Here is a 9,806-nt window from a genome sequence, read left to right on the forward strand (position 1 = left end):
AAACGAATAATTGCAACCAGTATGAAAGCTATGGTCATTTCTACTTTCCGGGCAACCTAGGCTTCACCCTAGGGCGTTGCTCCCACGGATTGAATAGTTAGGGCCTTAGAAGTCAACGCCCGAACCATAAAATGCAAAAAAAATACAACAGTGTTACCATCATATAACAGGATTAACTGCAACCAGTTTGAAAGTGATGGTCATTTCTACGTTCCGGGCAACCTAGGCTTCGCTCTAGGGCGTTGCTCCACTAGATCGAATAGTTAGTACCTTAGAAGTCAACGCCAGAAGCATAAAACACAATATAAATATAACAGTTTTTCCATCGTATAAAACGAATAAGAGCAACCAGTGTGAAAGTTATGGTCATTTCTACGTTCCGGGCAACCTAGGTTTCACTCTATGGCGTTGCTCCAGCAGATCAAACAGTCAGCGCCTAAGAAGCCAACGCCCGAAGCATTAAATACAAAATAAATAGAACAGTTTTTCCATAGTATAAAACGAATAACTGCTACCAGTGTAAAAGTTATGGTTATTTCTACGTTCCGGGCAACCTAGGCTTCACCCTAGGCCGTTGTTCCACCAGATTGAATAGTTAGAGCCTTAGAAGTCAATGCCCGAAGCATAAAATGCAATAAAAATACAACAGTTTTTCCATCATATAACAGGAATAATTGCAACCAGTTTGAAAGTGATGGTCATTTCTACGTTCCGGGCAACATAGGCTTCACTCTAGGGCGTTGCTCCTCTAGATCGAATAGTTAGTACCTTAGAAGTTAACGCCAGATGTATAAAATACAATATAAATACAACAGTTTTTCCATCGTATAAAACGAATAATTGCAACCAGTATGAAACTTATGGTCATTTCTACTTACCGAGCAACCTGGGCTTCACCCTAGGGCGTTGCTCCAACGGATTGAATAGTTAGGGCCTTAGAAGTCAACGCCCGAACCATAAAATGCAAAAAAAAATAAGGCTGTGTTTCCATCATATAACAGGTATAATTGCAACCAGTTTGAAATTGATGGCCAATTCTACGTTCCGGGCAACCTAGGCATCACTCTATTGCGTTGCTCCACCAGATCGAATAGTTAGTGCCTTAGAAGTCAACGCCAGAAGCATAAAATACAATATAAATACAACAGTTTTTCCATCGTATAATACGTACAAATGCAACCAGTATGAAACTTATGGACATTTCTACTTTCCGAGCAAGCAACGCTTCACCATAGGGCGTTGCTCCAGCAGATTGAATAGTTAGGGCCTTAGAAGTCAATGCCCGAAGCATAAAATGCAATGAAAATACAACAGTGTATCCATCATATAACAGGAATAATTGCAACCAGTTTGAAAGTGATGGCCAATTCTACTTTCCGGGCAACCTAGGCTTCACCCTAGGGAGTTGCTCCAACAGATTGAATAGTTAGGGCCATAGAAGTCAACGCCCGAACCATAAAATGCAAAAAAAATACAACAGTGTTTCCATCATATATCAGGAATAATTGCAACCAGTTTGAAAGTGATGGCCAATTCTACGTTCCAGGCAACCTAGGCTTCACTCTAGGGCGTTGTTCCACCAGATCGAATAGTTAGGGCCTCAGAAGCCACCGCCCGAAGCATTAAATACAAAATAAATAGAACAGTTTTTCCATAGTATAAAACGAATAATTGCTACCAGTGTAAAAGTTATGGTTATTTCTACGTTCCGGGCAACCTAGGCTTCACCCTAGGCCGTTGTTCCACCAGATCGAATAGTTAGGGCCCAAGAAGGGAACGCCAGAAGCATAAAATACAATATAAATACAACAGTTTTTCCATCATATAAAACGAATAATTGCAACCAGTATGAAAGCTATGGTCATTTCTACTTTCCGGGCAACCTAGGCTTCACCCTAGGGCGTTGCTCCCACGGATTGAATAGTTAGGGCCTTAGAAGTCAACGCCCGAACCATAAAATGCAAAAAAAATACAACAGTGTTACCATCATATAACAGGATTAACTGCAACCAGTTTGAAAGTGATGGTCATTTCTACGTTCCGGGCAACCTAGGCTTCGCTCTAGGGCGTTGCTCCACTAGATCGAATAGTTAGTACCTTAGAAGTCAACGCCAGAAGCATAAAACACAATATAAATATAACAGTTTTTCCATCGTATAAAACGAATAAGAGCAACCAGTGTGAAAGTTATGGTCATTTCTACGTTCCGGGCAACCTAGGTTTCACTCTATGGCGTTGCTCCAGCAGATCAAACAGTCAGCGCCTAAGAAGCCAACGCCCGAAGCATTAAATACAAAATAAATAGAACAGTTTTTCCATAGTATAAAACGAATAATTGCTACCAGTGTAAAAGTTATGGTTATTTCTACGTTCCGGGCAACCTAGGCTTCACCCTAGGCCGTTGTTCCACCAGATTGAATAGTTAGAGCCTTAGAAGTCAATGCCCGAAGCATAAAATGCAATAAAAATACAACAGTTTTTCCATCATATAACAGGAATAATTGCAACCAGTTTGAAAGTGATGGTCATTTCTACGTTCCGGGCAACATAGGCTTCACTCTAGGGCGTTGCTCCTCTAGATCGAATAGTTAGTACCTTAGAAGTTAACGCCAGATGTATAAAATACAATATAAATACAACAGTTTTTCCATCGTATAAAACGAATAATTGCAACCAGTATGAAACTTATGGTCATTTCTACTTACCGAGCAACCTGGGCTTCACCCTAGGGCGTTGCTCCAACGGATTGAATAGTTAGGGCCTTAGAAGTCAACGCCCGAACCATAAAATGCAAAAAAAAATAAGGCTGTGTTTCCATCATATAACAGGTATAATTGCAACCAGTTTGAAATTGATGGCCAATTCTACGTTCCGGGCAACCTAGGCATCACTCTATTGCGTTGCTCCACCAGATCGAATAGTTAGTGCCTTAGAAGTCAACGCCAGAAGCATAAAATACAATATAAATACAACAGTTTTTCCATCGTATAATACGTACAAATGCAACCAGTATGAAACCTATGGTCATTTCTACTTTCCGAGCAACCTAGGCTTCACCCTAGGGCGTTGCTCCAACGGATTGAATAGTTAGGGCCTTAGAAGTCAACGCCCGAACCTTAAAATGCAAAAAAAATACAACAGTGTTTCCATCATATATCAGGAATAATTGCAACCACTTTGAATGTGATGGCCAATTCTACGTTCCAGGCAACCTAGGCTTCACTCTAGGGCGTTGTTCCACCAGATCGATTAGTAAGGGCCTAAGAAGTCAACGCCAGAAGCATAAAATACAATATAAATATAACAGTTTTTCCATCGTATAAAACGAATAATAGCAACCAGTGTGAAAGTTATGGTCATTTCTACGTTCCGGGCAACCTAGGTTTCACTCTATGGCGTTGCTCTACCAGATCAAACAGTTAGGGCCTTAGAAGCCAACGCCCGAAGCATTAAATACAAAATAAATAGAACAGTTTTTCCGTAGTATAAAACGAATAATTGCTACCAGTGTAAAAGTTATGGTTATTTCTACGTTCCGGGCAACCTAGGCTTCACCCTAGGCCGTTGTTCCACCAGATCGAATAGTTAGGGCCCAAGAAGGGAACGCCAGAAGCATAAAATACAATATAAATACAACAGTTTTTCCATCATATAAAACGAATAATTGCAACCAGTATGAAAGCTATGGTCATTTCTACTTTCCGGGCAACCTAGGCTTCACCCTAGGGCGTTGCTCCCACGGATTGAATAGTTAGGGCCTTAGAAGTCAACGCCCGAACCATAAAATGCAAAAAAAATACAACAGTGTTACCATCATATAACAGGATTAACTGCAACCAGTTTGAAAGTGATGGTCATTTCTACGTTCCGGGCAACCTAGGCTTCGCTCTAGGGCGTTGCTCCACTAGATCGAATAGTTAGTACCTTAGAAGTCAACGCCAGAAGCATAAAACACAATATAAATATAACAGTTTTTCCATCGTATAAAACGAATAAGAGCAACCACTGTGAAAGTTATGGTCATTTCTACGTTCCGGGCAACCTAGGTTTCACTCTATGGCGTTGCTCCAGCAGATCAAACAGTCAGCGCCTAAGAAGCCAACGCCCGAAGCATTAAATACAAAATAAATAGAACAGTTTTTCCATAGTATAAAACGAATAATTGCTACCAGTGTAAAAGTTATGGTTATTTCTACGTTCCGGGCAACCTAGGCTTCACCCTAGGCCGTTGTTCCACCAGATTGAATAGTTAGAGCCTTAGAAGTCAATGCCCGAAGCATAAAATGCAATAAAAATACAACAGTTTTTCCATCATATAACAGGAATAATTGCAACCAGTTTGAAAGTGATGGTCATTTCTACGTTCCGGGCAACATAGGCTTCACTCTAGGGCGTTGCTCCTCTAGATCGAATAGTTAGTACCTTAGAAGTTAACGCCAGATGTATAAAATACAATATAAATACAACAGTTTTTCCATCGTATAAAACGAATAATTGCAACCAGTATGAAACTTATGGTCATTTCTACTTACCGAGCAACCTGGGCTTCACCCTAGGGCGTTGCTCCAACGGATTGAATAGTTAGGGCCTTAGAAGTCAACGCCCGAACCATAAAATGCAAAAAAAAATAAGGCTGTGTTTCCATCATATAACAGGTATAATTGCAACCAGTTTGAAATTGATGGCCAATTCTACGTTCCGGGCAACCTAGGCATCACTCTATTGCGTTGCTCCACCAGATCGAATAGTTAGTGCCTTAGAAGTCAACGCCAGAAGCATAAAATACAATATAAATACAACAGTTTTTCCATCGTATAATACGTACAAATGCAACCAGTATGAAACCTATGGTCATTTCTACTTTCCGAGCAACCTAGGCTTCACCCTAGGGCGTTGCTCCAACGGATTGAATAGTTAGGGCCTTAGAAGTCAACGCCCGAACCTTAAAATGCAAAAAAAATACAACAGTGTTTCCATCATATATCAGGAATAATTGCAACCACTTTGAATGTGATGGCCAATTCTACGTTCCAGGCAACCTAGGCTTCACTCTAGGGCGTTGTTCCACCAGATCGATTAGTAAGGGCCTAAGAAGTCAACGCCAGAAGCATAAAATACAATATAAATATAACAGTTTTTCCATCGTATAAAACGAATAATAGCAACCAGTGTGAAAGTTATGGTCATTTCTACGTTCCGGGCAACCTAGGTTTCACTCTATGGCGTTGCTCTACCAGATCAAACAGTTAGGGCCTTAGAAGCCAACGCCCGAAGCATTAAATACAAAATAAATAGAACAGTTTTTCCGTAGTATAAAACGAATAATTGCTACCAGTGTAAAAGTTATGGTTATTTCTACGTTCCGGGCAACCTAGGCTTCACCCTAGGCCGTTGTTCCACCAGATCGAATAGTTAGGGCCCAAGAAGGGAACGCCAGAAGCATAAAATACAATATAAATACAACAGTTTTTCCATCATATAAAACGAATAATTGCAACCAGTATGAAAGCTATGGTCATTTCTACTTTCCGGGCAACCTAGGCTTCACCCTAGGGCGTTGCTCCCACGGATTGAATAGTTAGGGCCTTAGAAGTCAACGCCCGAACCATAAAATGCAAAAAAAATACAACAGTGTTACCATCATATAACAGGATTAACTGCAACCAGTTTGAAAGTGATGGTCATTTCTACGTTCCGGGCAACCTAGGCTTCGCTCTAGGGCGTTGCTCCACTAGATCGAATAGTTAGTACCTTAGAAGTCAACGCCAGAAGCATAAAACACAATATAAATATAACAGTTTTTCCATCGTATAAAACGAATAAGAGCAACCAGTGTGAAAGTTATGGTCATTTCTACGTTCCGGGCAACCTAGGTTTCACTCTATGGCGTTGCTCCAGCAGATCAAACAGTCAGCGCCTAAGAAGCCAACGCCCGAAGCATTAAATACAAAATAAATAGAACAGTTTTTCCATAGTATAAAACGAATAATTGCTACCAGTGTAAAAGTTATGGTTATTTCTACGTTCCGGGCAACCTAGGCTTCACCCTAGGCCGTTGTTCCACCAGATTGAATAGTTAGAGCCTTAGAAGTCAATGCCCGAAGCATAAAATGCAATAAAAATACAACAGTTTTTCCATCATATAACAGGAATAATTGCAACCAGTTTGAAAGTGATGGTCATTTCTACGTTCCGGGCAACATAGGCTTCACTCTAGGGCGTTGCTCCTCTAGATCGAATAGTTAGTACCTTAGAAGTTAACGCCAGATGTATAAAATACAATATAAATACAACAGTTTTTCCATCGTATAAAACGAATAATTGCAACCAGTATGAAACTTATGGTCATTTCTACTTACCGAGCAACCTGGGCTTCACCCTAGGGCGTTGCTCCAACGGATTGAATAGTTAGGGCCTTAGAAGTCAACGCCCGAACCATAAAATGCAAAAAAAAATAAGGCTGTGTTTCCATCATATAACAGGTATAATTGCAACCAGTTTGAAATTGATGGCCAATTCTACGTTCCGGGCAACCTAGGCATCACTCTATTGCGTTGCTCCACCAGATCGAATAGTTAGTGCCTTAGAAGTCAACGCCAGAAGCATAAAATACAATATAAATACAACAGTTTTTCCATCGTATAATACGTACAAATGCAACCAGTATGAAACCTATGGTCATTTCTACTTTCCGAGCAACCTAGGCTTCACCCTAGGGCGTTGCTCCAACGGATTGAATAGTTAGGGCCTTAGAAGTCAACGCCCGAACCTTAAAATGCAAAAAAAATACAACAGTGTTTCCATCATATATCAGGAATAATTGCAACCACTTTGAATGTGATGGCCAATTCTACGTTCCAGGCAACCTAGGCTTCACTCTAGGGCGTTGTTCCACCAGATCGATTAGTAAGGGCCTAAGAAGTCAACGCCAGAAGCATAAAATACAATATAAATATAACAGTTTTTCCATCGTATAAAACGAATAATAGCAACCAGTGTGAAAGTTATGGTCATTTCTACGTTCCGGGCAACCTAGGCATCACTCTATTGCGTTGCTCCACCAGATCGAATAGTTAGTGCCTTAGAAGTCAACGCCAGATGTATAAAATACAATATAAATACAACAGTTTTTCCATCTTATAAAACGAATAATTGCAACCAGTATGAAACTTATGGTCATTTCTACTTTCCGAGCAACCTAGGCTTCACCCTTGGGCGTTGCTCCAACGGATTGAATAGTTAGGGTCTTAGAAGTCAGCGCCCGAACCGTAAAATGCAAAAAAAATACAGCAGTGTTTCCATCATATAACAGGTATAATTGCAACCAGTTTGAAATTGATGGCCAATTCTACGTTCCGGGCAACCTAGGCATCACTCTATTGCATTGCTCCACCAGATCGAATAGTTAGTGCCTTAGAAGTCAACGCCAGAAGCATAAAATACAATATAAATACAACAGTTTTTCCATCGTATAAAACGGATAATAGCAACCAGTGTGAAAGTTATGGTCATTTCTACGTTCCGGGCAGACTAGGTTTCACTCTAGGGCGTTGCTCCACCAGATCAAACAGTTAGGGCCTCAGAAGCCACCGCCCGAAGCATTAAATACAAAATAAATAGAACAGTTCTTCCATAGTATAAAACGAATAATTGCTACCAGTGTAAAAGTTATGGTTATTTCTAAGTTCCGGGCAACCTAGGCTTCACCGTAGGCCGTTGTTCCACCAGATCGAATAGTTAGGGCCTAAGAAGGGAACGCCAGAAGCATAAAATACAATATAAATACAACAGTTTTTCCATCATATATCAGGAATAATTGCAACCAGTTTGAAAGTGATGGCCAATTCTACGTTCCGGGCAACCTAGGTTTCACTCCAGCGCGTTGCTCCACCAGACCGAATAGTTACGGCCTAGGAAGTCAACGCCCGAACCTTAAAAATGCAAAAAAAATACAGCAGTGTTTCCATCATATAAGAGCTATAATTGCAACCAGTTTGTAATTGATGGCCAATTCTACGTTCCGGGCAACCTAGGCTTCACTCTAGGGCGTTGCTCCACCAGATCGAATAGTTAGGGCCTAAGAAGTCAACGCCAGAAGCATAAAATACAATATAAATAAAACAGTTTTTCCATCGTATAAAACGAATAATAGCAACCAGTATGAAACTTATGGTCATTTCTACTTTCCGAGCAAGCTAGGCTTCACCATAGGGCGTTGCTCCAGCAGATTGAATAGTTAGGGCCTTAGAAGTCAACGCCCGAACCATAAAAAGCAAAATAAATAGAACAGTTTTTCCATAGTATAATACGAATAATTACTACCAGTGTGAAAGTTATGGTCATTTCTACGTTCCGGGCAGCCTCGGTTTCACTCTACGGCGTTGCTCCACCAGATCAAACAGTTAGGGCCTCAGAAGCCACCGCCCGAAGCATTAAATACAAAATAAATAGAACAGTTCTTCCATAGTATAAAACGAATAATTGCTACCAGTGTAAAAGTTATGGTTATTTCTAAGTTCCGGGCAACCTAGGCTTCACCCTAGGCCTTTGTTCCACCAGATCGAATAGTTAGGGCCTAAGAAGGGAACGCCAGAAGCATAAAATACAATATAAATACAACAGTTTTTCCATCATATATCAGGAATAATTGCAACCAGTTTGAAAGTGATGGCCAATTCTACGTTCCGGGCAACCTAGGTTTCACTCCAGCGCGTTGCTCCACCAGACCGAATAGTTACGGCCTAGGAAGTCAACGCCAGAAGCATAAAATACGATAAAATACAACAGCTTTTCCATCGTGTAAAACGAATAATTGCAACCAGTATGAAACTTATGGCCATTTCCACTTTCCGAGCAACCTAGGCTTCACCCTAGGGCGTTGCTCCAACAGATTGAATAGTTAGGGCCTTAGAAGTCAACGCCCGAACCATAAAATGCAAGATAAATAGAACAGTTTTTCCATAGTATAATACGAATAATTGCTACCAGTGTAAAAGTTATGGTTATTTCTACGTTCCGGGCAACCTAGGCTTCACCCTAGGCCGTTGTTCCACCAGATCGAATAGTTAGGGCCTAAGAAGGGAACGCCAGAAGCATAAAATACAATGTAAATACAACAGTTTTTCCATCATATACAGCGAATAATTGCAACCAGTATGAAGCTTATGGACATTTCTACTTTCCGAGCAACCTAGGCTTCACCCTAGGGCGTTGCTCCAACAGATTGAATAGTTAGGGCCTTAGAAGTCAACGCCCGAAGCATAAAATGCAAAAAAAATACAGCAGTGTTTCCATCATACAACAGGTATAATTGCAACCTGTTTGAAATTGATGGCCAATTCTACGTTCCGGGCAACCTAGGCATCACTCTATTGCGTTGCTCCACCAGATCGAATAGTTAATGCCTTAGAAGTCAACGCCAGATGTATAAAATACAATATAAGTACAACAGTTTTTCCTTCGTATAAAACGAATAATTGCACCCAGTATGAAACTTATGGTCATTTCTACTTTCCGAGCAACCTAGGCTTCACCCTAGGGCGTTGCTCCGACGGATTGAATAGTTAGGGCCTTAGAAGTCAACGCCCGAGCCATAAAATGCAAAAAAAAATACAGCAGTGTTTCCATCATATATCATTAATAATTGCAACCAGTTTGAAAGTGATGGCCAATTCTACGTTCCGGGCAACCTAGGTTTCACTCCAGGACGTTGGTCCACCAGACCGAATAGTTACGGCCTAAGAAGTCAACGCCAGAAGCATAAAATACGATATAAATACAACAGCTTTTCCATCGTATAAAACGAA

This window comes from Calliopsis andreniformis, unplaced genomic scaffold, assembly GCF_051401765.1.
Source record: "Calliopsis andreniformis isolate RMS-2024a unplaced genomic scaffold, iyCalAndr_principal scaffold0025, whole genome shotgun sequence".
Classification (NCBI taxonomy): Eukaryota; Metazoa; Arthropoda; class Insecta; order Hymenoptera; family Andrenidae; genus Calliopsis; species Calliopsis andreniformis.